Source organism: Mustela erminea, chromosome 16 (assembly GCF_009829155.1).
Source record: "Mustela erminea isolate mMusErm1 chromosome 16, mMusErm1.Pri, whole genome shotgun sequence".
NCBI lineage: Eukaryota > Metazoa > Chordata > Mammalia > Carnivora > Mustelidae > Mustela > Mustela erminea.
In genome coordinates, this window is record NC_045629.1 from 30,201,984 (window position 1) to 30,226,659 (window position 24,676).

Genomic DNA, 24,676 nt, shown 5'->3' on the forward strand with positions numbered 1-24,676 from the left:
ACTAGGCTGTCCTGAACCCCTAAATCTCCACTGATAGATTTTTACTCCAAGCTCAAATTTAGTGACAGAGTTGAATGGAGAGTTGAAAAAAAAGTTTTTTGTTTTTGTTTTTTAAAGATCTTATTTTTTTGGCAGAGAGAGATCAGAAGTAGGCAGAGAGGCAGGCAGAGAGAGAAGGGGAAGCAGGCTCCCCGCTGAGCAGAGATCCTGATGTGGGGCTCGATCCCAAGACCCTGAGATCATGACCTGAGCCAAAGGCAGAGGCTTAACCACTGAGTCACCCAGGTGCCCTGAAAAAAAAAAAGTGTTTTATTAATATTCTAAAATCTAAGTCAGCTTAAACAGAGACCATGAAAAGCTAACACTTATTATGCTTGGTATAATGGAGAGAGAAGTAGAGAAGAGGAATTAGGTCAAAGTAAATGTAATGTGGACTCGAAATCAGAAGTCTGGGTGTTAATTCTGACTTTGCCATTGACTGGAAATCTTAAACAAACTCTTAAAAGTGTGAGGCCCTAAGTCTCACATTTGAAAATGAGAGTTTGAGGTAGACATCTACTGAAGACTGTTCTAGTACTTGAAAAAAAAATTAATAAAGGGGCGCCTGGGTGGCTCAGTGGGTTAAAGCCTCTGCCTTCGGCTCAGGTCATGATCCCAGGGTCCTGGGATCGAGGGGGGTTGGGAGAAGGGGGGTGGGGTTATGGACATTGGGGAGGGTATGTGCTTTGGTGAGTGCTGTGAAGTGTGTAAACCTGGCGACTCACAGACCTGTACCCCTGGGGATAAAAATATATTATATGTTTATGAAGATTTAGTAGAGTTTTTGCAGGTGAAACAAAGGTAAAAATTTAAGATGAAATGATGTTAAAGAAGCACTAAATTAAGGCACACACACACAGGTAGAAGATCATGAGAAGGTGAAAGCAGATTTAGGATTTAGCCCCATGCCGGAGAATGCCAAGTGTCTCCTGCTGCCAGAAGAAACTGGAGAGAAGCAGAAAGTAGATTGTTGGGGCACCTGGGTGGCTCAGTGAGTTAAAGCCTCTGCCTTCAGCTCAGGTCATGATCCCGGGGTCCTGGAATCGAGCCCCGCATTGGGCTTTCTGCTCAGCGGGGAGCCTGTTCCCCCCACCCCCGCCTGTCTCCCTGCCTATTTGTGATCTCTGTCTGTCAAACAAATAAATAAAATCTTAAAAAAAATTATATGTTTATAAAAAATAAAAAATTAAAAAAATAGTAAAATAGAAATAAAAATAAATAAAATAAAAATAACTAAAACAATGCTTCTGTGAAGTGCATATTAAATTCCATCGTCTCTTAAAATATAATGGTAAAATTTATTGATGTATTTTATTTATCAATTTTTAAAGAAATAGGTCTTTAGATTTTGATAATAAGATTGTCAGTTTTTTCTTTTTTTAAAAAAAGTTGAGGGGTGCCTGGGTGGCTCAGTTGGCTAAGCAACTGCCTTAGGCTCAGGTCATGATCCCAGAGTCCCAGAATTGAGTCCCACATCAGGCTCCTAGCTCCATAAAGAGTTTGCTTTTCCCTCTAACATTTTCCCCTCTTGTGCTCTTGCTCTCTCTCTCTCTCTCAAATAAATTAACAAAATATTAAAAAAAAAAGAAGTTGGAAAAAAGCCCATGTAATCCCATCTTCCACTACTTTCATTTTGATAGTTTCTAAGACTATTGCCTGACAATTGTTATTGTGAATGGAATATGTTTAAGTAATTATTAACTGAAAATTAAAATATTAATTTTGAAACTGGATGCCTTTATGGAGTTGTCTTATTTTAAGTTATTTTTAGTCCGTGTTCTTATTTACTTCATATACAAAACTCCTTTATGTGAAAATACAAAATATTTAATTTTGAGCCCCTATTACATAAGGACTCCTTTCAGTTATTAGTACTTCATAGTCTTTGAAAATATTTTAAAACAATTCCTTAGTTATTTTAGAATAATACGTCCAGAACAATATGTTATTTCTAGAACAATATTAATATTAGTGTTGGGAGTAAAAAATTTCTGGCTGTTACTGATTTTTTTTTTTTTTTTTTTTAGTCACGTCATTTATTAAGAAGTTAAGAAAAATGCAGAATAGGTGTTTGATGACTTTTTGGCATCTATGATAATTGCAGAGTATTTCTCCTTCATCTCTTATTTGTTTGTATATTTACTTAATTTTTTTGAGAGAGAGAGAGCATGCGTGCACTTAGGTGTGGTTAGCAAATGAAGCGGAGGTGGGAAAACAGACAGAGGGAAAAGGAGAGAGAGAATCCTAAGCAGTCTCCATGACCACCACAAAGCCCTGATCTCACGACTTTGGGATCATGACCTGAGCCGAAATCAAGAGTCAGGGGCTTAACTGACTGAGCCACCCAGGTGCCCCCTCCTTCATCTATTTTTGAAAGAAATGATATTAACAAGCCTTCTAGCATTAAACTATTCTTACATTCTGGAAATGAGCATCAGTGGGTCATATAATAGAATTTTAAAACAATAATGCATTATAAATTTTAACATTTTATTAGCAATTTTAGCTGTTAAGTTTATATCAAGATGAGTCTGTGATTTTATTTTCCTGTATGATGTTTTGGTCAGATTTTGTTTGAGGGTTATATTAACTTTATGTAAAGTGAAACTTTCCTTTTTTGTGCTCGTGAAAATATTCCTCCTTGAAGTCTGAAAGAATTATCCTATAGCACATACTTTGTTGTTGTATAAAAGCTTCGTCAGTGCTTTCTTTTGTCATTGATTTGTTTTGAGGGAATGCGGTTCATTTATTCTTTTTCCAGGAAAAAAAATGTCTTTCAAGCAAATTTTCAGACTTACAGAGTTGACCATATAAACTTAATAACTTCCTTGGGAACTTGAAAAGAATGGGAATTATGTGTAGATAATACTATATATTATTTAATATATTTAAAATTATCTTGACATTATAGCTCCTCTTTAAAATGTTTTTCTCTTTCTGGGAGTAAATCTTTTTGTAAAGAAAATGCTTAATCTAGACATATGTGCTATAGTGAGAAAAAAAAAAAACAACAGCAGAATATGCTTAATCTACATTTTGCATGTTGTGCTTTCTACCATATTTTAAACTTTTTTTTCCATTTTATTTTATTTTATTTTATTTTATTTCTCTTCAGTGTTCCAGAATTCATTGTTTATGCATCACACCCAGTGCTCCGTGTAATATGTGCCCTCCATAATACCCACCACGGGGCTCACCCAAACCCCCATCTCCTTCCCCTCCAAAACCCTCAGTCTGTTTCTCAGAGTCCATAGTCTCTCATGGTTTGTGTCCCGCTTTAAACTCTTTCATTGTAGAATAAAGCACAAACAAAGAAAACAGACAAAAAAAGAATTAGAGAGCAATAAATTATTATGGAGTAAATAATAAAAAAAACCCGCTTTATTGAGGTGTTACTAACATGTAAAAAGCTACACGTAATTAATGTATACAACTCAGCAAATTTGTGAATAAGTAAATGTCCATGAGATCATGAGCACCAAGGCTGCAAACATATCCATTGCTTCTCATAGTTCCCTTCTTACCCCTTTATTGTTATTATTTGCTTATTTATTTTGTGATAGAGATACTTAAGATCTATCCTCTTAACAAGTTTTAAGTACACAATACAGTATTGTTAACTGTAGTCTCTGTGCAATAGTTACTATATAGTTGTTATATAGTTACTATCATGCTATAGTTACTGTGCTAATAAAACTTATTTATCTTACGTAACTGAAATAAAGTGAATAATCTCATTACCGTCACTTAGGTTCAGAACAGAACTTCAGCAGTCATTCCATAAGCCCCTCCATTTTTCCATCTGATTTTGTTGAATTTTACTTTTTATTTCTTTTCATTGAGGTGTAATCAACATATAATATTGTGGTAGTTTTATATGTATAACCTAATGATTTGATATGTGTAAGTATTGCAAAATGATCACCATAATAAACTTAGTTAATATCTATTATCACACACACAAATTTTTTCCCTTGTGATGAGAACTTTTAAGGTCTCTTTTAGCAACTTTTGAATATACAATGGAGTATTGTTAACTATGTTACCTTGCTGTACTTTACATGCCCATGATTTATTTATCTTATTTTCTAGTCTTAATCATGGCTCTTCTCCTTCCAAAAGTACTCACTATTCTGACTTTCATAATTACTTCTTTGCTTTTCCTTGTGATTTTATCACCCAATTTTACATGCCCACTTTTAAAAACTTTATATTACTTTTAGGTGTCTTTTAATTTACACATTTTCTCTCCTTTCTCTCTTTCCATTCTAATAAATATCTTGAAGAACCTGGGGAATTGGACCGGTAGATTTTTTCACAGTTTAGCATATTTCTTTGTCTTCTGCATTTCTTGTAAATGGGCTACTGAATCCAGTTGCTTGATTAGATCCTGGTTGCATTCCCTTGCCAACACTGTAGCTGTGATGCATTCTTTCATTAAGAAGTACATAATGCTAGCTTTTCACTTTTTTTTTTTTTTTAATGTTAGCATCCACTGATGCTCAACACCTAACATTCTAAAATGTTAATATTCAAATTCTCTCATTTGCTTTTCATTCAATAACTGGAACAATTTTGCAAGATGTTTTTTCCTAAGCTAGTAGGTTGCTCAGTGGTATAAATTATAGGGAAGTAAGGACAAATGCTTGGTTCTTTTATTTAACCAATTTAAAAAATTATTGTGGTAAGAACACAACATGAGATGTCCACTCTTAATAGATTTTTAAAGTGCACCTTACAGAGTTGTTATCTTTAGGAACAGTGTTGAACAGCAGAACTGCAGAATAAGCCAGTCACAGGAAGACAAATACCATATGATTCTACCATATTTTTTAAACAAAATTTTTTTGCTTTCACTCATGTTCGAGGAAAGTAACCACTGTAAGACTGCAATTATTCCCAAGAGTGCATAGATAGATTATTCATAGTTCCCCTTTCTGCTTATCTGACTCCTATTTTAATTTATCTTTCAAATTTAAGTATAGATTCAGCTATGCTATACCTGAGACAGGTAGAAAAAGAGCTGTGTCCATGGGAAACTTTATTTCTGTATGCTTTACTCTCTTTATGTGTTGGGGAAATACACCAGATTTCACTGTTAGCGTGTAGTGAATTCCAATGTGTATGGACAGGCAGGGGTACAGTGGAGGAAGGGGGCAGGGTGGGGGAGGTGGGAGATATGGAGAGGAGAGTAGGGGGTTGCGGACGTATCCTGTTTTGAGGGTGGACAGGAGCACTCCTTTGACTGTGGATTATTCATCTACTTCAGCTAGGCAGTTCTTGCAGACTGAATAGTTATGTCTCCCCAAATTCATATATTGATCCCTCAATGTGATCCTATTTGGGATTGGGCCTTTGGGAGGTGATGTGGTCATGAGAGCGGGACCCCTACGTTCGAATTAGTGCCCTTATAGAAGAGGAAGAGAAAGTACATTCACCAAGGAAATGTCCCATGAGCTCATGGTCAGAAGGTAGCCCTCCCAAGCCAAAAGAGAGCCCTCAAAACGCTGACTCTGCTGGGGCCCTTGGTCTTCCAGTTCAAAGGGGCGAGAAAATAAATGTCTTACTTAAGCTGTTCAGTCTATGCTATTTCATGAAGGAGCCCAAGCCGACTAAGACAGAAGATGGGAAGTCAAACTGGAGAAAAATGACAGGGCCCAAGGGCTTTCAGTTTGGGAAGGCCATTGTTTTGTTTTGTTTTGTTTTGTTTTTATTTCCCCTTTCTTGCATAAGCCATCTTTGTATCTGTGAAAAATGTTCCCCCTTCCTTCTAGAGTCTGTAGATCATAAGGATCCTTCCCAGCAGCCAGGTTGGAGAGAATATGTTACATTTTAAGAAAAGTGGCTTCTATTAAACAAATAACACCACCCTGCCAGTGGCTGCTCCTTCTTCTCTCCACGCCTTCATTCGCCTGGGGGCAGAAGTCTTTCTCCCAAAGCCTCTCCTGCTTCCAGTCCTGTTCTACATTTACTCACCATGGATGGGAATTGGCAGAATTTGCTTTAGAAATTTCTCTGAAAACTGCACATTTTCAGGAAGGGAAGTTGCACATCAGCCTTTGATGTTTTTCTTCACACTAATTCGAATTTACTGTATTTGGTAGTAATTCCTGCCAAAGATTTGTGATACATCTTTGGCAGTATTTACTAGTTTCAGAACTGATAAACATTTTTTCCTCATTTTTATTTCTTTTGCTTCTGTCATTTTGAAGAAGAGATCTTTATAGGGGTTCTCATGAGATTATTTCCCATTTTCTTCTTTTAAATAAAAATGAATGAGTAAAGCTTCTATAAGCCACTTTATTATTTGAACCAGGAGACAGTTAATACTTCCTATACTAGTAGTTCTCAAAGTTTTCCTTAGAACCCAATTACCTGTCACATTAAAAGGAGTTACAGGAGAAAAGCATGTCTTGGTCAAATAAATGCTAATAATACATATGAAACAAAATTAAAAATGTTTCTTTCCTGAAGGACTTTTTATCACCTTTACTATACAGAAGGGCATTGTGAATCTACAAAACAGACATAATATGCAGTGTTTCCCAGAACTTAGTTGAACTCAGTATCTTTTTTTTTTTCTATAAAAGATCACAAAGGAAAACCAAATTTGTAGACTATAAAAATACTGGTATGACAACATGATTTCCTAATTGCAGGTGAAGAAGTTGAGAACAAAGAAAAGTCTTCTGAATGTGAGCCTTGCAAAGTTAATTATAAAAACATCCCTCCTTTCCTGCTCCTTCCTTCCCTCCATTCATGCAACAAATGCTTAAATCTCACTTTGTGCAACACAGAACTGCTTACTTGACTATTAATATGAGGGAAGTTACATGTTCATCTCCTGCTTTACGGGAATATTGTGAGAACTGAATGAAGAAGGCATTTTTAAAGTGCTATGACAATCTCATTGCCCTAGACTTAAACCTATACACTAATGCTTTTCAAATATGCTCTTGTAACACACTGATGTGTTGAGATTCATTGTGACATATGTTGCAAATTTCTAATATTTTCAAGTTAGTGATATTATAAAGTTTTCTTTTTAAAAATAAAACATACTGTGTTCCAGGTTAGGCTTATAACAGCATCATTGTCACTCATTTGATTTTTAATATGATTTCTAAAGAGGAAAAATGTGTAGGTAGTCTTTGGTTATTGGGGCAAGCCCTGGGGTTGGACTGTCTCTGTCATTTATTTCTCTGTGGCACGTGAGGGTAGCCCATAAAATTTGCAAACTGAAGCAGACTAGGTGCCCTGAAATAATGAACATTCATCATTTGGGTAAATTAAAAGCAGCCCCCAAGGGCAGTGACTTGAAATGTTGTTGGGATGTGAATTTAGTCACATGTGCTGTGAGGCCCGATAGTAGGGAACGAGTCACTTGGTAGTTACTGAGTTTCGTGGTCCTTGGCAGAAATATGATTTGGGAGCAGGGAGCTTGGGTAGATGGTGGAGTAGGAAGACCCAGAGCTCACCCAGTCCCACTTTCACAACTAGATATTTTCCACTTCCAAATCAACAAACCAGAGAGTGATCAAACGACGGGCAGAACAACCTCCACAATGAAATATAGAGTAGAACCTGTGGCTGAAAGTTCAGGAAGGTCAGAAAGGTGGAGGGCACTGCAGGCACAAAGAGGGCAGAGGAACAGGACCTTATACCAGGGAGTTCTCACGGTAGGAAAGACTAATCCCCATAATGTTTGGCTTTAAAAACCAGAAATATAATTCCTTCTGAGAAAGTCCAAAGCTTACTCCAATATTCTTGTGAACAATATGGCATGAAGGCACAAGTTTGACCACCACCCGTGTGAGTGAAATCTGAACATTGAAAGAGAATTTTTATTTGCTTATAATGTTGTTGACAGAAACCATCAAATCACTTTGGTGCCCTAGAGTTTTCTTTTGGGGCTAAAGAATTTCATATGGGAAGAGAATTACAAGCTGATGGGAACCAATGGTCAGTGCAGACGCAATCCCACCTTACTGGAAAATAGATGTGAACACACACATCCAGTAAGGAGAAGCCAGTCTCCGCATTTAAAGGGAAGAGGACACACCAACTTTTCTACTTTAGTTGCAATGAAGCCAATTTTATGACTGAGGGCTGACTTGCTCTGCTCTTCTAACCTAACGGCATCTGGCAATAAGAACAAGTACATTGTGCCTGTGTATTGGTGCTCCACTGTATAAAATTGTGACCTGGCACAACCCCCTTTGGGCAGATTTTATTAGGGCACACTCTTGCAGACAACACCAGAAACACAGGGTCATAGAGACAGTTTTGAGTCAATTCTCCACACTGAATTATTCCTTTTCATCTCAATTAGCATATATTCTTTTAGATACAGTAAAAATACAAAAAAAAATGAGGAAGTCTTCCTTTTGGAAAACATGCTATGGACAAAGCACCGTTTACCTATGTCTACCAAGTGCTACTGGTTTTGTCATTTAACTAGCTATTTGGAGAGTCAAGCATGCCAGTAAATGCTTTAAACTCTAATGCATTTTGTTCACAGAAATAACCTCAGTCATGGTAGTCAATGTGTCAGGAAGACCAAAAGATCCTATTTAATATATGATGTACCTGACATTATACTCTATTAATGGAATTATTAAACCAGTTGTTGTTACTATAGAGTATGCATGGAGTTACAATTCATAGGATGTTTTTCTGACACCTACTCTTGAAGTTTTCATGGTAGAGAGCTTAGAATTAGATGCTTTGATGCAGGTATCCTAATAGGTGTTAGGCCTCCTGAAGTCTTGTTGGAAGCTGTAACATGAGCCAGAACCAGGTTTGAGGACCTTGATCTTGCTTTTGAGGCGGCTCAGTGGAAGGCAATCAGATAGTGATGAATCTGTCTCCTCCTTAACTCTGGAGGTCTGCATACTCAGCTATAGAGTCCCATGGGTGGAGCATGATAGGCAAGATTCGCATTGTACTTGGAAAGTTGAAGCCTGGGAGGTTGGTATGCATCTTCCCTAGAAAGTCAAACCTTGGACTCAGGTCCATCATTGTAAGAAACACACAAAGAAAGGGCCTGATGAAAATTACTATGTTCCCTGGACTTAGACATATTACATTAGACTCCATGAAACACTTCACATCCTCAAGGGACACGGAGATAATGAGGCAGAGGAACAGGATAGATGAGAGTGGGAATCTGCATTTCAGGAGATAACTGGGTCTTAACAGTTAAGATAACAGGGCTGGCCCCAGCAAATGATTCCTGGCATCCTTGTTTGAGGTTGTAACCCTGAATACAGCAATCATAGTGGGGGCCTATAAGAGTGTACTGAAGACAAGAGTTGGTCAAGTTGATGGCCAGCGGTTCGACAAGTGTACATTAGACTCTCCCCAGGAGATTTCCGGGTTAGGAAATATGTCACCAGAGTACCTTATTCTGCATACTCTCAATGCTGACCAAGAATCTGAGGTGGGAATCATGGGAGAAGTAGCCTGAAGGAATGGAACCATAGCCATGTGGGGTGGAAATTAGTCCAGAAGAGCAGTTAGGTCCTTCCTGTCTCTCCTTCTTTCCACTTCTTTTGATATCACTCTTCTTGCCTCTTTGAGCTGGCTCTTGGTGAACTAGGGGAATGGTGCCATTTTGTCAACAGCACTGGGCAAGAAGAAGAAGGAGGATGGGAAGAAAACCAAGGGGCTATAAGCAAGAGGGAAGGAGGTATCTTTTGACTATTTATCTTGGGTTTGCCGCTTGATTATCTGGGTCCTTCTTTTTTTTTTTTTTTTTACATTTAGAATAGATTTTTTTTTTTTTTATTTCCAGCCTGGTGATTCACAGACCTGTACCCCTGGGGATAGAGTATTATGCCTCCATCAGAAAGGATGAATACCCAACTTTTGTAGCAACATGGACGGGACTGGAAGAGATTATGCTGAGTGAAATAAGTCAAGCAGAGAGAGTCAATTATCTGGGTCCTTCTAAATGTATCCGTTTGGGGTCCTCATCTTAGAACATTGTTATCAGTCACTGGGTGTGAGACCAAGATATTATTATTGTTTTTGTTTTTAAAGTTCCTCAGGTTGTTATATATAGTCAGGATTAAGATCTAATGAATTCTATCAATAGGCCAACACAAAGGTGTGTAATAATTGAAAATTTGACACAAGAACTTGGATAGTAGTACCTGTTTATGTATCTAAATCTTCTTATTAGTTGCTCTATTTGTATGAATTCTACTGTGAAGTTTTCCCAAAGTATGCTCTGTAGATTGGTAGTTCATGGAACATTTATAGGGTGGTGTTGACAGTGGGGAAAGCCTTGTTTTCCTGCTGTGGTCTTGGTAATGGGTTTCAGGACTCGCTGTGTCTACCCATTTCACCCACATTCATACACAGGAAATGAAATGTTCAGAAATTCTGTCAGCTCCAAGCCTCATTTTCTCTCTTGTCATGTTCTCTCTCCTTTCATTAGATTCAGTAAATATACGTGTGTGTGTGTGTGTGTGTGTGTGTGTGTGTCTATGACATTTTTTGTTTTCTTCATCTTCATCATCCCCAGTAATGTAGTATGAGACATTCCTTAAACCCAGCTGATCTTAGAATGTATCTTTTTCTCCTTTGGAATATTACTCTACACATGCCCTATGGCAACATACTTGGGAAGGTAACACTATGAGTTTAAGCTGAGAAAAAGGATGAAACTAGCATTTTTTTAAAAGATTTTATTTATTTATTTGACAGGCAGAGATCACAGTAGGCAGAGAGGCAGGCAGAGAGAGAGAGGAGGAAGCAGGCCCCCTGCTGAGAAGAGAGCCCCATGCCGGGCTCGATGTGGGGCTCAATCCCAGGACCCTGGGATCATGACCCGAAGGCAGAGGCTTTAATCCACTGAACCACCCAGGCTCCCCAGAAACTAGGATTTTCTAGGGTAGGATCTTGATGCCTGTGGCTGCCTTCTTAAAATTTGCCATCTCAGTGATGGCTATCAAACTCCATTTTGCTCTTGCATTATGAATAGCTCTTAAGATTTTAATTTAATTTAATTTAATTTAAGTTTTAAATAGTAGTCTATTTATTTTTTCCCTAGAAGAATCAAGTGTTCCAATTTTATTCCCCCCCCCACAAATATTATGTGGGTGTGGAATGGGAAAGGAAATTTCCAACTGTTCCCTGCAGGCAGAGCAGGCCCCTACCAGGCTGCTTCTCTCCAGTAATGAAGGATCCTGGATCTCCTAGAAATGTCAGTTTTTATTTCAAATGTCAAGCATCTTATAAACAAGTCTCCAAGTTACATTTCCCTGTCCCTTGCCAGGTGTCCTTTAGCAGGACAATTCTTGGGAAGGACAGTGCCTTGGAGCACTCTGGTGTTTATTGCCTCTGTACTTAATTCTAAAGCTTTGCAAGTTCTCTCACACAGTAACTCGATCAACCGCATTCTGTGGCTGTGGAAATTGTTGTTCACAGAGGTTAAGCAAATTACCATGGAGCAGATGAGTGAGCGACCTGGGAGTGGTTCCCGGGCTCTCAACCGCTTTGGCTGGTGTATTGCCTTCCATTGCTTCATGAGGGTACAAGCTGGCCTGTTTCTTTCCCTTATACTTAATTTGAATTAGGTATCTTAATTCCCATTTCTGAGTTGAAGTCAATTGTATTTCAACATCATAGCTAGACTGTTGTCTTAATAGAAAAATAAATTATAAACACCTGAATAGTGGTGACATCTAATCATCTAATCATTCAAAGTCAGCATTGATCTATTCTTCCTTCTTCATCTCCTTTTCCCTCATTCTCTCCAGGCTGCTTACAAATATATTCAATGTATCAACAAAAAAGTTTTAATAAAGACACTGCCTGAATATTAGCATTTTAGACAAAAAAAAAATCGAGTTGATGTTAACATAATCTTATACTTTACATATAGATAGATAGATAGATAGAGATATATAGAGATATATATATCTGTGGATAATTTTAAAACTCTTTGTAGTGGCACAGTTGGTTGAGCACCAGACTCTTGGTTTCAGCTGGGGTACTGATCTCGGGGTGGTGGGATGGAGCCCCGAGTCAGGCTCTGTTCTTAGCTCAGAGTCCACTTGATTCTCTTTCCTCTCTCCGTCTGTCCCTCCCCTCTCCACTTCAGCTCTTTTCTCTCTCAAAACAAACAAACAAAACTAATCGTAAATAAAGAAAAATATTAAATACATAAATTCTCCATTTTGACTTATATTTTTCCATAAAGCATAACCATTCTCTAACAAATAAATACTTATTTGTTTTTAAGATTGTATTTATTTACTTGACAGAGAGAGGGGTGGGGGGTGAGCACACAAGCCGGGGAACAGCAGAAGGAGAGGGAGAAGCAGGCTCCCAGGGAGCCCAATTCGGGACTCGATTCCAGGATCCTAAGATCATGACCTGAGCCAAAGGCAGACACTTAACTGACTGAGCAGCCCAGGCACCCTGAATTGGTATTTAACAAATTGATTGATTGTGGTCTTCAAGCTAAATGAGATCATCTCTCTTCGAATCTAAGCGACCTGAGCCTGGGGAACCAGAAACCTGGCACCCCACTGTGATGATTCCCTGGGCCAGGATTTCACAGCTGCATTCACAGCCACCCAGGAAATACGTCACAGTTGGGTCCTGCAACGTTCTACCTCCTTCAGAAGAGCGGAGCATCCTGAGTGCTATCTTCCCCTGTCCTCATATTCCACTGACCCTGACACACTGCCTTGAAAAGCTGTAGGGCTGATTTTGTGCAGAGTGCAGGCGTCCTCATCACACACATTCTGGAAGTTGCACTAATATGTACACATGACTGCTGCCTCCTCAGCTTACCACAGGGGGCAGACGCCGACTGATAAAGTGTTTAAAGAAACAAATTGCCAAGGACAAGCAGGGAGCTACAAAAATGTAAAAACAAAACAAAAGCAAAATGAAAAGAACACATTTTAAAACATCTTTCTTGTGCCACCTTTAGTAGCCCAACACAGAGATGGTGTTTATTTCACTTATTTATAAATAAACAACTCTTCCTGAATGCTAAAGATATATAAACATAAGGGTTAAAGCTAGGGTGATTGAATATTTTTCTGCAGAAAAATACTTCTGGGTAGTGTTCTCCTTTTCACATTTCAAAGTTCTCTTTTTTATTTAAAATTTAATAATTCTATGAATATGTTTCACTTAAATATTATAATCTCCCAAATGAATAATACATTATTAGAAAATGCTGTCTTCATAGGAGAAAGCTCCTTGAACATTCATTTTAACTTTTCTTGCCAGTCACCGATTTTTACCCTTTGCTATATTTTCTAAAAACCTTAGCAAAGGCATATAAAGCATTGTTATTCTTAATGAGATGGGCTACATGCAAAATGCAGAAGTCTCAAATCTGTGGAGAGCATTCTGAGAAAAGCCCACAGTTGGTTATTGCTCTGTACAGGGTTGCGTATGCTGTCTTTACGTTTGAGCATGATGGTCTGAAGCCTGCCTGTTAGGATCTAAAATTTTGGTCCAGCCCTCCTGAGTTATCTCAGATAATTTTAATTTCTCCATACCTCAGTTTTCTCATCTGCAAAATGGAGGTAAGAATAATACTTTTCATGTTGTTATTTGTGAATTATAGGTGTTTGTTTAAAAATAAGATGGTGCCCAACAGTGATATTTGTTTAAATAAAATAAAACAAATATGTTTTTTCATAGCATCACTATAAGTCAACATTTTTATATTAATGATGGGGTCTCTTTTCCTCCATCCCTCCAGAATGCGTGGATAGAAGTTCATTTGATAGTGAGATGCACTGGGGAATTCTCTGGGTGCTAGTTTTCTCATCTGTGAAATGGTGATGCTCTTGCCCTAGAGGTCTGGTGTGAATGAACAAGGTGGCACACATGAAATGTTTGGGAAAGGACCTAACTGGTCATAGGCCCTCAGTAATCCTCATTGGTAAGTAGAAAATAACTATGTGTAAAGTCATCACAGAAACTCAAATAAACCATGTAGAGATTCAAGGAGATAAAATGGCTAGCTCAGAAACAAAACAATTATCTGTACAAGGGTTCAGATTGTTTTCTTTTATTCATCAGATTCAAGTTAGAAATTTTCTTATTTTTTTTTTTTTATTTTTTAGAGGCGAGCAGGGGCAGAGGGAAAAAGGGAGAGAGAGAACCTTTAGCGGGTTTCAGAACCACTGCAGATAGCTCCTGATGCAGGGCTCGGGAACTCACAACCCTGAGATCATGACCTGAACAGAAATCAAGAGTTGGACGCTTAACTGGCTGAGCCACCCAAGTGTCCCCAAATTAGAAATTTTCCAACCATACTTTCAAAAGAGATTATTCAAACAGGATTTCTCAAAATGTTCATTCCTTTTGGGTTTTATAGCCAATTCTTAAACAGAATAAAACTTGCCAATATTTTAGTAGTGAATTTCTACTTGTTGGAAAAGCCTCCTAGAAATACTGTTAAAGTTTACTTAGAAACATAGAAAACAAATGAAGATACTTGTGTCTTTCTCTTTTTGTGCTATTCAGTGATGGACGAATAACCACTTATGTTTTCTCTTATGAAGGTGATTAGAGAAAAAATGCAAAATATGCTTAAAAGCACTTGAATTATCTATGTGCAAAAAAAGGTAAAATTTTGTGATGTGGAGTAGGCACCATCTCAATTTGAATGAGCTAAATTTCAGTAGCAGGTGACTGGGAGTATGCCCTAAAATCCTCATGTCATACATTATGGCATGTTTGGTAAGTCACTTTGCAAATATTATTGCCTTCATAGACGATTTTAGTTGCTCATAGGCAATTTCAGATAAGTCTTGAGAATTGCCTTAGTCCTGGTAAAAAATAAGTATTGTGTTTCAACTAAGGGCTTGGTAGACGGTAGGAGAGATTGGATTTAGGAATGCAGGTTTCTAGGGCTGCATTGGCCCACTGAGGTAAGGCAGAGTATTTTGGAAAGCCTCTGAAGTGGGCAATTGGAATGAAATGAGAAAGCTCTAAAGAAAGGGATAGTTGGGGGTGCCTGGGTGGCTCAGCCATTGAGTGTTGTTGGCCTTTGGCTCAGGTCATGATCCCAGGGTCCTGGGATCGAGCCCTGCTTCTAGCTCCCTGCTTGGCAAGAAGCCTGCTTCTCCCTCTCTCGGTCCCCCTGCTTGTGTTCCCTCTCTTGCTGTGTCTCTCTCTGTCAAACAAATACATAAAAAAGTCTAAAAGAAAAAAATTAAACCTAGGGTAAGGCTGAATCTACAGGTGACAGCCTTACTGAGCAAAGTAATTAACATCAACTCACCAATCTCTTACAGCGAATACATTTATGAGTTTCGTAGGATGGTTTCACTTACTATCCTTCACAAAGGCAGATGGCCTAGAAACCAACTGCAGTTTCATAGAAGAAAAGTCAAAACAGGGCCACTTAATATGTATTCTGTGGATAAATGTGATCTATTTTTATGTCAAGAAGTTTCTGTTTCACGCTGGTGGTACCAAGACTTAAGAGGCTGGGCCCTGCATTTCTTCTTATGAAGAGTCGAAGTCAGATTCAGAAGTTTATATGAATATTGAAAGATGATGATGAGAAATACAATAATTTTTATATCTACATCAGGAGCTGAATGAAGGAGGCAAAGGAGACATATAGCCTCTGAAGGTCCTGCACTTGAATTACTTTTCTCTTTCTCAAACACATAACTGTGTTTCAGCCTCCACTAGTAGAATCAGGGGATTTGCTCCTGGCATGGTCCGTTTAAACCACGCAGAGAGTTGACAGCATGGAGGATGTCAGAGGTGGACCCCAATGTCGCCTGCCTTCTGCCTGGTATGGACAGCTAGGCAAATGGTAAAACATATCAGGGACTTGGCCTCTCTTGCAGGCAAGGACTACAAGGAAGAATTGGTAAAGAGGCAATATTCTGCCTGAATTATGCAGGGATATGATAACTTCACTATTTCCCCCAATGACAACCCAACCTCTGACCCAGTATATTTTTTAAATGATCAAAACAAACAAACAAAAAAATCAGGACATAAGAATTGTACCTCCATTATTAAGTGCTTCAGGAAAAAAATGGAAGAGTACCTTTTGAGGGAAAATGTTGCCTCTGATAAAAACCTTATATGCAGTCAGATTAGTGGTCATGTGCTCTGGCAACAGAAAGTTCTTTTCTTGTATGCAAACTCTCAGAAAATACACTGTCCTCATTCACTTCTAAGAGAAAAAAAAATCAGCAGTTGAACAAGAGATTAATTAAAACAGAGATCATGAAAATGAGGAAGTTATGGTAAAAATGACAGCTAGTAAGGATAGAAACTATTTGAACATTGTTTTATTTAATACCCAGGAGCAGTAAAAATAGCTGTAACAAGTCATGTAAATATATATATATATATATATATATATATATATATATATATATAAACTCAGTTCTTTAAAAGGAGTATACAACATATCATGTATTAGTACCAAAGTGGACCTAAGAATCCAGATTATGTTTTCTTAAAACTAGGCTGTGGGGTGGGGTTGGTGGTGGGAGGAGAGGAAGTAAAAGCTTAAACTACATTTCTCATCTTTCATAGGAGGAAGTCAATGGATAACACTTCTGCACTGATGTAGAAAAATTTAAATATAGATATTTTACAGTATATTTTTTAAATGTTAACTTGTAAGTAATCAGTAGAAACATAAAAACAATATGACTTTTAACTCACCGCAGAAATTAAGCAAACAAAATATCTATGTAGAAAAAGACAAGTAAAAGGAAACAGAAAGGAAGCACAAAATAAACAGAACATGAAACAACGTGATGTTCATATGACTAAATATTTCATACACAACCACAAATGCAAAAGGAAAAAGAGCCTTAATTCACTGTTTAAACACATAGATTAACAGAGAACAAGCTGAGGGTTACCAGCGGAGAGGTGGGGGATGGGGTGGGTGAAGTAGGTAAAAGGGAATAAGAGTACACTTATCACAAGGAGCACTGAGTAATGTATAGAGTTGTTGAATCGCTGTAGTACAGCAGAAACTAATGTAGCACTGTAGATTAACTACATTGGAATTTAAAAAAATAGAATTTGGCCCCTCTAGAATATGACAATATCCACCATGTACAAAAGATAACCCAAAACAGCATAGCAGAAAAAAAGCAAACAATAAAAGGATGGGCAAAGGTACATTCAGCAAGCAATAATTATTATTTATTAGGAGTGGGACTATGAATATCCCCTGAAACCTAATTCCCAATCTAAAACCAGAAAATGGAAGATGAGAGTTACTATTTGCACTGAAGATATAAAAGAACCAAAATGTAAGGAGCAAACAGCATGGTATTGATGTATACAGAGCAGAAACCCCTAGAGAAAAAGAAAAGTAACACAACACAGTTTGAAACATGTTGTTATTGCCATCTTCAATTTTTGACAAATGATAAAGTGTAAAATAAATAAGGATGTAGAATATTCTAATAGACTCAATAGTAAATTCTAATACATTGATAATTGACACTTTTTTTCTTAAAAATATCTCATCCTTTTGTTTCTTAAAATGTTGATCAAATTGATGATACAATAGATTACATGAAATATCCCAATAAATTCCCCAAATGGAGAAACATAGAGGTCATATTTTAGAACAACTCTTCAATAAATCTCAAAATTAAATAATAGTACTCATAAACTATTTGGAAATTAAATATTATCCTCTAAGGAACTCTTGAATCAAAGATGAAATTTAAATGAAAATTTCAGGACTCTTATTTCTGGCAATGATGCAGAAGCCAGACCCTGAAAATCTTCACTACAATATATATTTCTATGAGGATAAGATATAACAGACTATTTTTTAATGAGTTCACTATAAGGTAGGGGAAATACTAGGGATATAAATCAAAGAGTTAAAAAACTGATTGGGAAATAAACTGAAATCTGTAATTCCCCTGCAGAAGAATTCCAGAAAACCAGGCAGCTTTCCCAGGAGACCAGGCCTTGGCTCTATGTGGGCAAAAGGAAGGAGCGTGTATGTGAAGTTCCTGAACACTGTTGAGAATTGAAGGAACTAAAATATTAGCAAAAGAATAGATGAAAAACAAAACAAAACAAAAAATCCCAAAAAACAACCAAACAAAAAAATTTTCTTGTAAAGAACGATAGAAGATGAAGAATATTATTTTGGCTAGTATTTTCAGAGGGCAAACGATGAACAAAAAGTTTACACTGAGAATGTGTAACTGTAGTGGTTTGGAGTTCAAGTTTACACTACTCCTGCAGTTTAAGAAACCACAAGTGGAGACATAAACTTAAGTTGACCCAAAAGCAAACAAAATATACCATGTGTAACAAAAGACAAATAAAATGGAATGGAAAGAAAAGACAAAAAAAAACAGCATGAAATAAGATGCTTCACATATGTGATCAGGAAAATATATAAAACTTCTGAAAAAGGTTGAATCCCAGACTAGGTAAAATTCCCCAGAAAAAATCCACTGACTGTAAAATCACAGTTAAAATTAAAACAAACACAGAAATTAGCCACAGTGGATGATAATGACTGCAACATAGAAAATACGAGAAAGAAGCCCATATGTTAAGAAGAACAAATATACTTTACAAGGAGACAAAGAGAATTTGTAATAAAAAATATAATCAAACACATTTGTCATGAAAGTTTAAACTGAACTGATAGTACTTTTAGAAGAGAATGGAATCAATGAAGGTAATGGTCTATTTAAAGAGATCAAGTCTGAGGTTTTTCATTAATGGATTAAAGATATAAATTACTGAACTCCAGAAGCGTGGGTGAATCAAAAAGATAAAAGAAAGATAAGATCAACTCTTAAATGCATTACAGGTTCCTAATGGATCACCAAAGTTAAAGAGATCTCTAAAAACCATAGAAAAATGAATGTAAGTATATGTGGATAAAATCAGCAACAGGTTTCATGACAGTGAAAGGCAGAAAAGAGAATATTTTCAAAATGCTGAGAAAAATAACCTAGAATTTTTACTCTTTTTCAAGAATAAGAGTTAAAAAAAATTAGGACAAATAAATATTGAATTTATTCTTATACTCACTAAAGGAACTCGGAAAGGATGTACTTCAGATAAAAAGAAAATCATCCCAGAAAGAGGGTGAGATGCAACATATTAAGTGGGCAAAAAAAAAAAACCAAAACAAAACAAAAAAAAACATGTTAAACACACCAGTAAATATAAACAAACATTGAACATGTAAAACAAGAATGCCTACACATTGGAATAAGTAAACAGACATAAATGTGGCACAATGATAACATGAAAGATGAAATGGAAGTAATCTGAGTTAAAAGTAGAAATAGTTCCAAATATAGCAATAATCACAATAAATGTGGAAAGATCATTCTCAGCAGTAAAAATAAATAAGCTATGTTTTTAAAAACCAGCTATCTGCAGCTTACACCCAACAGCTGAGGATGGGGAAAGAGAGCAAAAGGAAATGTACTCAGAAGATATTAACCAAAAGAAATTTTTATTACTTCATTAATATCAACAAATTTTATTTTAAGACAAAAAATTAGATATAAAAAGAACTACCACCTAAAGATTAATTGCTCAATAATCAGATTACCATGCATTTATTGGCCATTTCCCTGCAGGCAACTGGTGGTTCATATGCTTTTGCCTATTTTTTTCTTGTGTTATTAGTTTTTCTCTTATTAATTGTAGAAATTCTTTTTGGTGTTTGAGGCATTAATCATTTGTAGTTAAATGTATTGCAAGTATTTTCTCCCAGTGTGTGTGTGTCTTTGCAAACATTTGTGTTGTCCTGGATTTAGGGATTGGTTCTCTCTGAACTAAGCTTGAATACAGTGCTGCGATCCTTGACAAAATGAAATGGGATCCAAGTGAGTCCCAACATTCAATGATGCCGTGATTAACTAATTTATCATCTCCAGTTGATTGCGGTTAAGTATCCAGTGAAGCAAATGATCAGAGAACCAAAGCGACTGCTGTGTGTAACTGTTGTGCCTCTAATCATGGCCAAAAACGCTGGTGGGAGATGGCTGCTCCTCAGTGCACTGAATTACTTTCAGAAAGAAAATGATATTACAGGTCTTTTAAACTCTCAAGTGATGTGACTCTCACTCAAGTCACGTTCAAAAAGCCAGAGAACTTCGATGGTGAATCTATATATACATCATCTCTTATTTTCTGAAGTTCTATGATAATCCCCATGAAAAATCAGAAACAAAATTTAATTGTATGGGTTACAGAAAGTGAATTCGAAGCTTCATCAAGTCTCTTGCGATGAGGAAGGTGTGGACCCTAAGACTTGCAACAGGAAAATTGGGAAGTCTTGGATGATATTAAGAACGTTGAACATTTGAACACTCTGTCCCTCCCTCCTGTTAGCTTTCTTTTACTAAAGAGTCTGTAATAATCTTTCTTAATGCAGTTGTTATACAAGAAATGCCTCTTTTTCTCAAGATTCACCCCAACCATCTTATAACTGGTGTCAATTCTCAGCATGTTCCAAGGGGATATGCTCAAAATGACCTGGGAGGAAATAACTTTACTCCAAAATGAATCACAAAATGTTTATGAATAGGTATGGCCAAATTTATTGATATGGGTGCACTATCAATGAGTCTGAATGTAATGTATTCAGTGTGTCAGGTGGGAGGGGCTATAATATTTTACCTGGTTTGTTGAGTAAAAATTTGTCTCCAGTAACTCCACAAGGTTGAGATACCAGACCTTCCCTGGTATAAAATAGAGGAATGAATTCAAGGACTTAGGGAAATAGGCAAGTTGGAATGGATTTATCATGTACAACTAGTTATTCCCACATTGTTTCTTCTGTGAGAGCCCAAAAGTTACTCTCTTCACTCAGTCATTGGGAAATTACACAGGTGGAAGAAACATCCATACCCTAAAAATATGGGAATGTCTTCAGTAGTCCAGATATAATGTTGGGATATGCTATCATTGAGTTGGGCTCCTCATGAAGATAATGCAACATTCAATGGTCAGACTAAGTGGAGATATTAGTGTAACGTACGTTAGAAGTTTTGACACACAGAAATCTTTAGTAGGAGCCAATGAATCTCATATCCCTAAAAAAAAAAATAGTAAATATGCAACCTAGCAAAGCATTACTTGATCTAGAATAAGACAATTCCAGGTAGTGGACCAAACACATGATCCGAGTCAACACAATGAAGAATCATGTCCTCTCTCCTAATTCCAGACCTAAGTCAGTTCACAGATCAAGAACTTCTTTACCAAAAGAGAGTTTGGGCTCCCATTCAATAATGCCAAAGGCATCTACCATTTTTCTTCCTTCAACCTTGTCAAAAGAAATCTGAGGCCAATTACTACAGTAATTGTACTCTGGAGAAAATGGGAGATCTTAACTCTTGGGGATTCACAACGATTCTTAAGGATTCAAAATACCAAAGTAAGGTTTATAATAATCAGGTAATAAAGGGAGTTATGTGAAGTTTGAGACACTTAAACTTCACATAAGGGTGAAGGGTCCATTAGATCTACAGACCCACCCTGTGAATAGCTCTCCAGTTCCTGAATGTGTACTTGGAATGGGCATATTTGGCATCCGACAGAATCCATGCAGTGCCCCTCTTATCCAGGAAGTGATGGTTATTATGGTAGGAAGGGTACGTGGAAGCCTCTGAACTTGTCATCCCTCTCAAGAGTCTGAACTGAAAGCGCACTGTGTTTATGCTGGGGATTGCCGAAGTGAGTCTCACCCTGAAAGGCTCAAAAGATGTAGAGCTGTGATGCTGTTCACATTCCCATTTATCTTTTATTATTGGCCTGTGAAGAATGTGGTGGGTCTTTGAAAATCATTTCATTATTTTAAACTTTATCAGTTGGTAACTCCAATTCCAGCTTCTGTTCCAGATACAGATTATTTTTCCTAAGAAATTGTGACCAACCATCACATTGAAGAATCAGTTACAGGATTGAGGGAAGTTAAAATGAGGTGGGAGTGGGTCTGAGACATGCAAGCCTAGGGGACAATTTAAGTACTTTGTCAAGATCCTCTCAGCTCTTTTTTGTTTCATGAAAACATTTGTTTTATTAAGCGTATAACACCCTGATGGAAAAAATAACACCCGATAGAAAAATCACATTTTCTATGATTTTTATAAATGAAGCTGAGGAATTCTGTGCAGGCAGAAGTCTATCCCCTTTCCTCCTTTCTCTATCTCTTTCTCTCGCTCTTTTAAATTTTTTGTTATTTGAGTGTAGTTGACATACAATGTTACATTAGTTTCAGGTGTACATGTAGTGATTGGACAAGTTTATACATTATACTATGCTCACTCCAAGTGTAGTTACCATCTGTCACCATAAAACCTATTATGATATCGACTGTATTCCTTATGTTGTCCTTTTTATCCTTGTGATACATTCATTACATAACTGGAAGCATGTATCTCCCACTTGCCTTCACACATTTCGCTCTTCCCTCACCTTTTCCCATCAGCAACCATCAGTTTGTTCTCTTATTTACAGGTTTGATTCTGTTTTTCATTCGTTTATTCATTTTTTTAAGATTCTGCAAGTAAGTGAAATCGTACTGCATTTGTCTTTCTCAGTCTGACTTATTTCACTTAGCATAATACTTTCTAGGTCCATACCACATTTTCTTTATTCTTTCATCTATCGAGAGACTCTTAGGTTGCTTCTATATTTGGCTATTGTAAATAATGATGCAATAAACACAGTGGTGCATATATCTTTTTAAACCCAATAGTGGAATTATTGGGTCAGGAACTTCCTTATTGTTTTCCACAGTGGCTGTACTAATTTACCTTCCCATGAACAATGTATGAGGGTTCCTTTTTCTCCACATCCCCACTAACACTGTTAATCCCGTCTTTTTTATTCTAGCCTTTCTAACACGTATAAGACAATATGTCATCATTGTTTTGATTTGCATTGCTTGCATTTCACTGATGACTAGTGATGTTAAGCATCAGATCCTCTTCTTACTATTTTTATGTGCTATGGGTTTAGTGTTCTTTGGTTTCCAGTAGGTGGGTATGTGGCACCTGTTTTTGTGTAGTACCTTAAGGTTACTAGTGCTTACATTGTCTAAATGAATATCTAGAAGTTTCTGGGAATTTATGTTTCCTGAATGTGTCCACTTAACCTTGACTGACATGTATGGGCTTATGGAAGCCCTAGTTCCTTGACATGAGTCTTAGCTTATGTGTCATAGTTACCCATGGGATCAAGTTGAAAGTACCTCAGGCAGGACTTCGTCTGAGATATAATCCTTGCTGAGTGAGCTTTTACCCTTTCTCTGTCCTCTGTAAACCTATTCCCTTGGGAATACTTTTTCCTGGGAATAATTTTTTGTAAGTTTTTTTTTTTAAGATTTTATTTATTTATTTGACAGAGAGCACAAGTAGACAGAGAAGCAGGCAGAGGGAGAGGAAGGGAAGCAGGTTCCTCACTGAGCAGAGAGCCTGACCCAGGGATCAATCCCAGGACCCTGGGATCATGACCAGAGCCGAAGGCAGAGGCTTTAACCCACTGAGCCACCCAGGTGCCCCTTTTTATAAGTTTCTTGCAAATGAATCCTTGTCTCAGCATCTGATTTGGGGGAACAGACCTAAGATATCAGCAATGTCTTGTTAGAAAATAATAATTATTATTATATATTATTTATTTGAATTTCAATAATTTGAAAATCATTTCATTATTTTAAACTTTACAAAATTATAATTATTATTATTATATTATTTATTATGGAAAAAAATAATTCCATTCATAATAAACACAGAAAATGTAAAATATGTATAAATAGCAATGTGAATTAAATCATAAAATGTTGGTGAACAGTATTAAAACATGAAAAGGAAGAGACAGACTATGTGCTTTTGGGGAAGATTGAATTATCATGTAAGTATTATTTTTCTAAATTTATATAAAAATTTAAAATCACTCTAAAGTCATTTAAAAACCATATGGAAGATTTAACATGTAATAATTACTATTCACCATATTATCATTGTCATTTTTTATTAAAATTATATTAATCTTACTTCCAGGAAATTTTGCAGGATTTTGAAAGCATACTTAGCATGGTTAAAGGTACTGTTTACAAAGGGAAAAATAAAACAACTTCAGAGAAAACTCCTCTCCAAAAAGAATGTCAAAAAAGGATGACCTCTAGTTATTTATAATAACAATAACAACACATTCTCATTTATGATTTTAAACATGTATATTTATAGTGTGCATATACATCTGTATGTATATGCATAACCGTTTAATTCTCCCAGCCTCTCTGTGAATTAGGTACAGAGATAGAGAAAAAGAAATCTATGCATAGATGGGTTAAGTAACTTGTTCAAGTTCTTGCCGTAGGAATTAATAGAGTTGGAATTTAAACCCAGGTATTGTTGATCCAGATTCCATGTTCTTAACCACTCCCTTTTTTTCCCTTAAGATTTATTTATTTATTTACTTTAAGAGAGAGAGAAGGGGGAGGGGCGGAGGGAGAGAATCTTTTAAGCCCACTCTGCACTGAGTGAGGAGCTGGAAGTGGGAGTTGGGACTCAATTCCCCAACCCATGAGATCATGACCTGAGCCGAAACCAAAAGTCAGATGCTTAACCAACTGAGCCACCCAGGTATGCCTTACCAT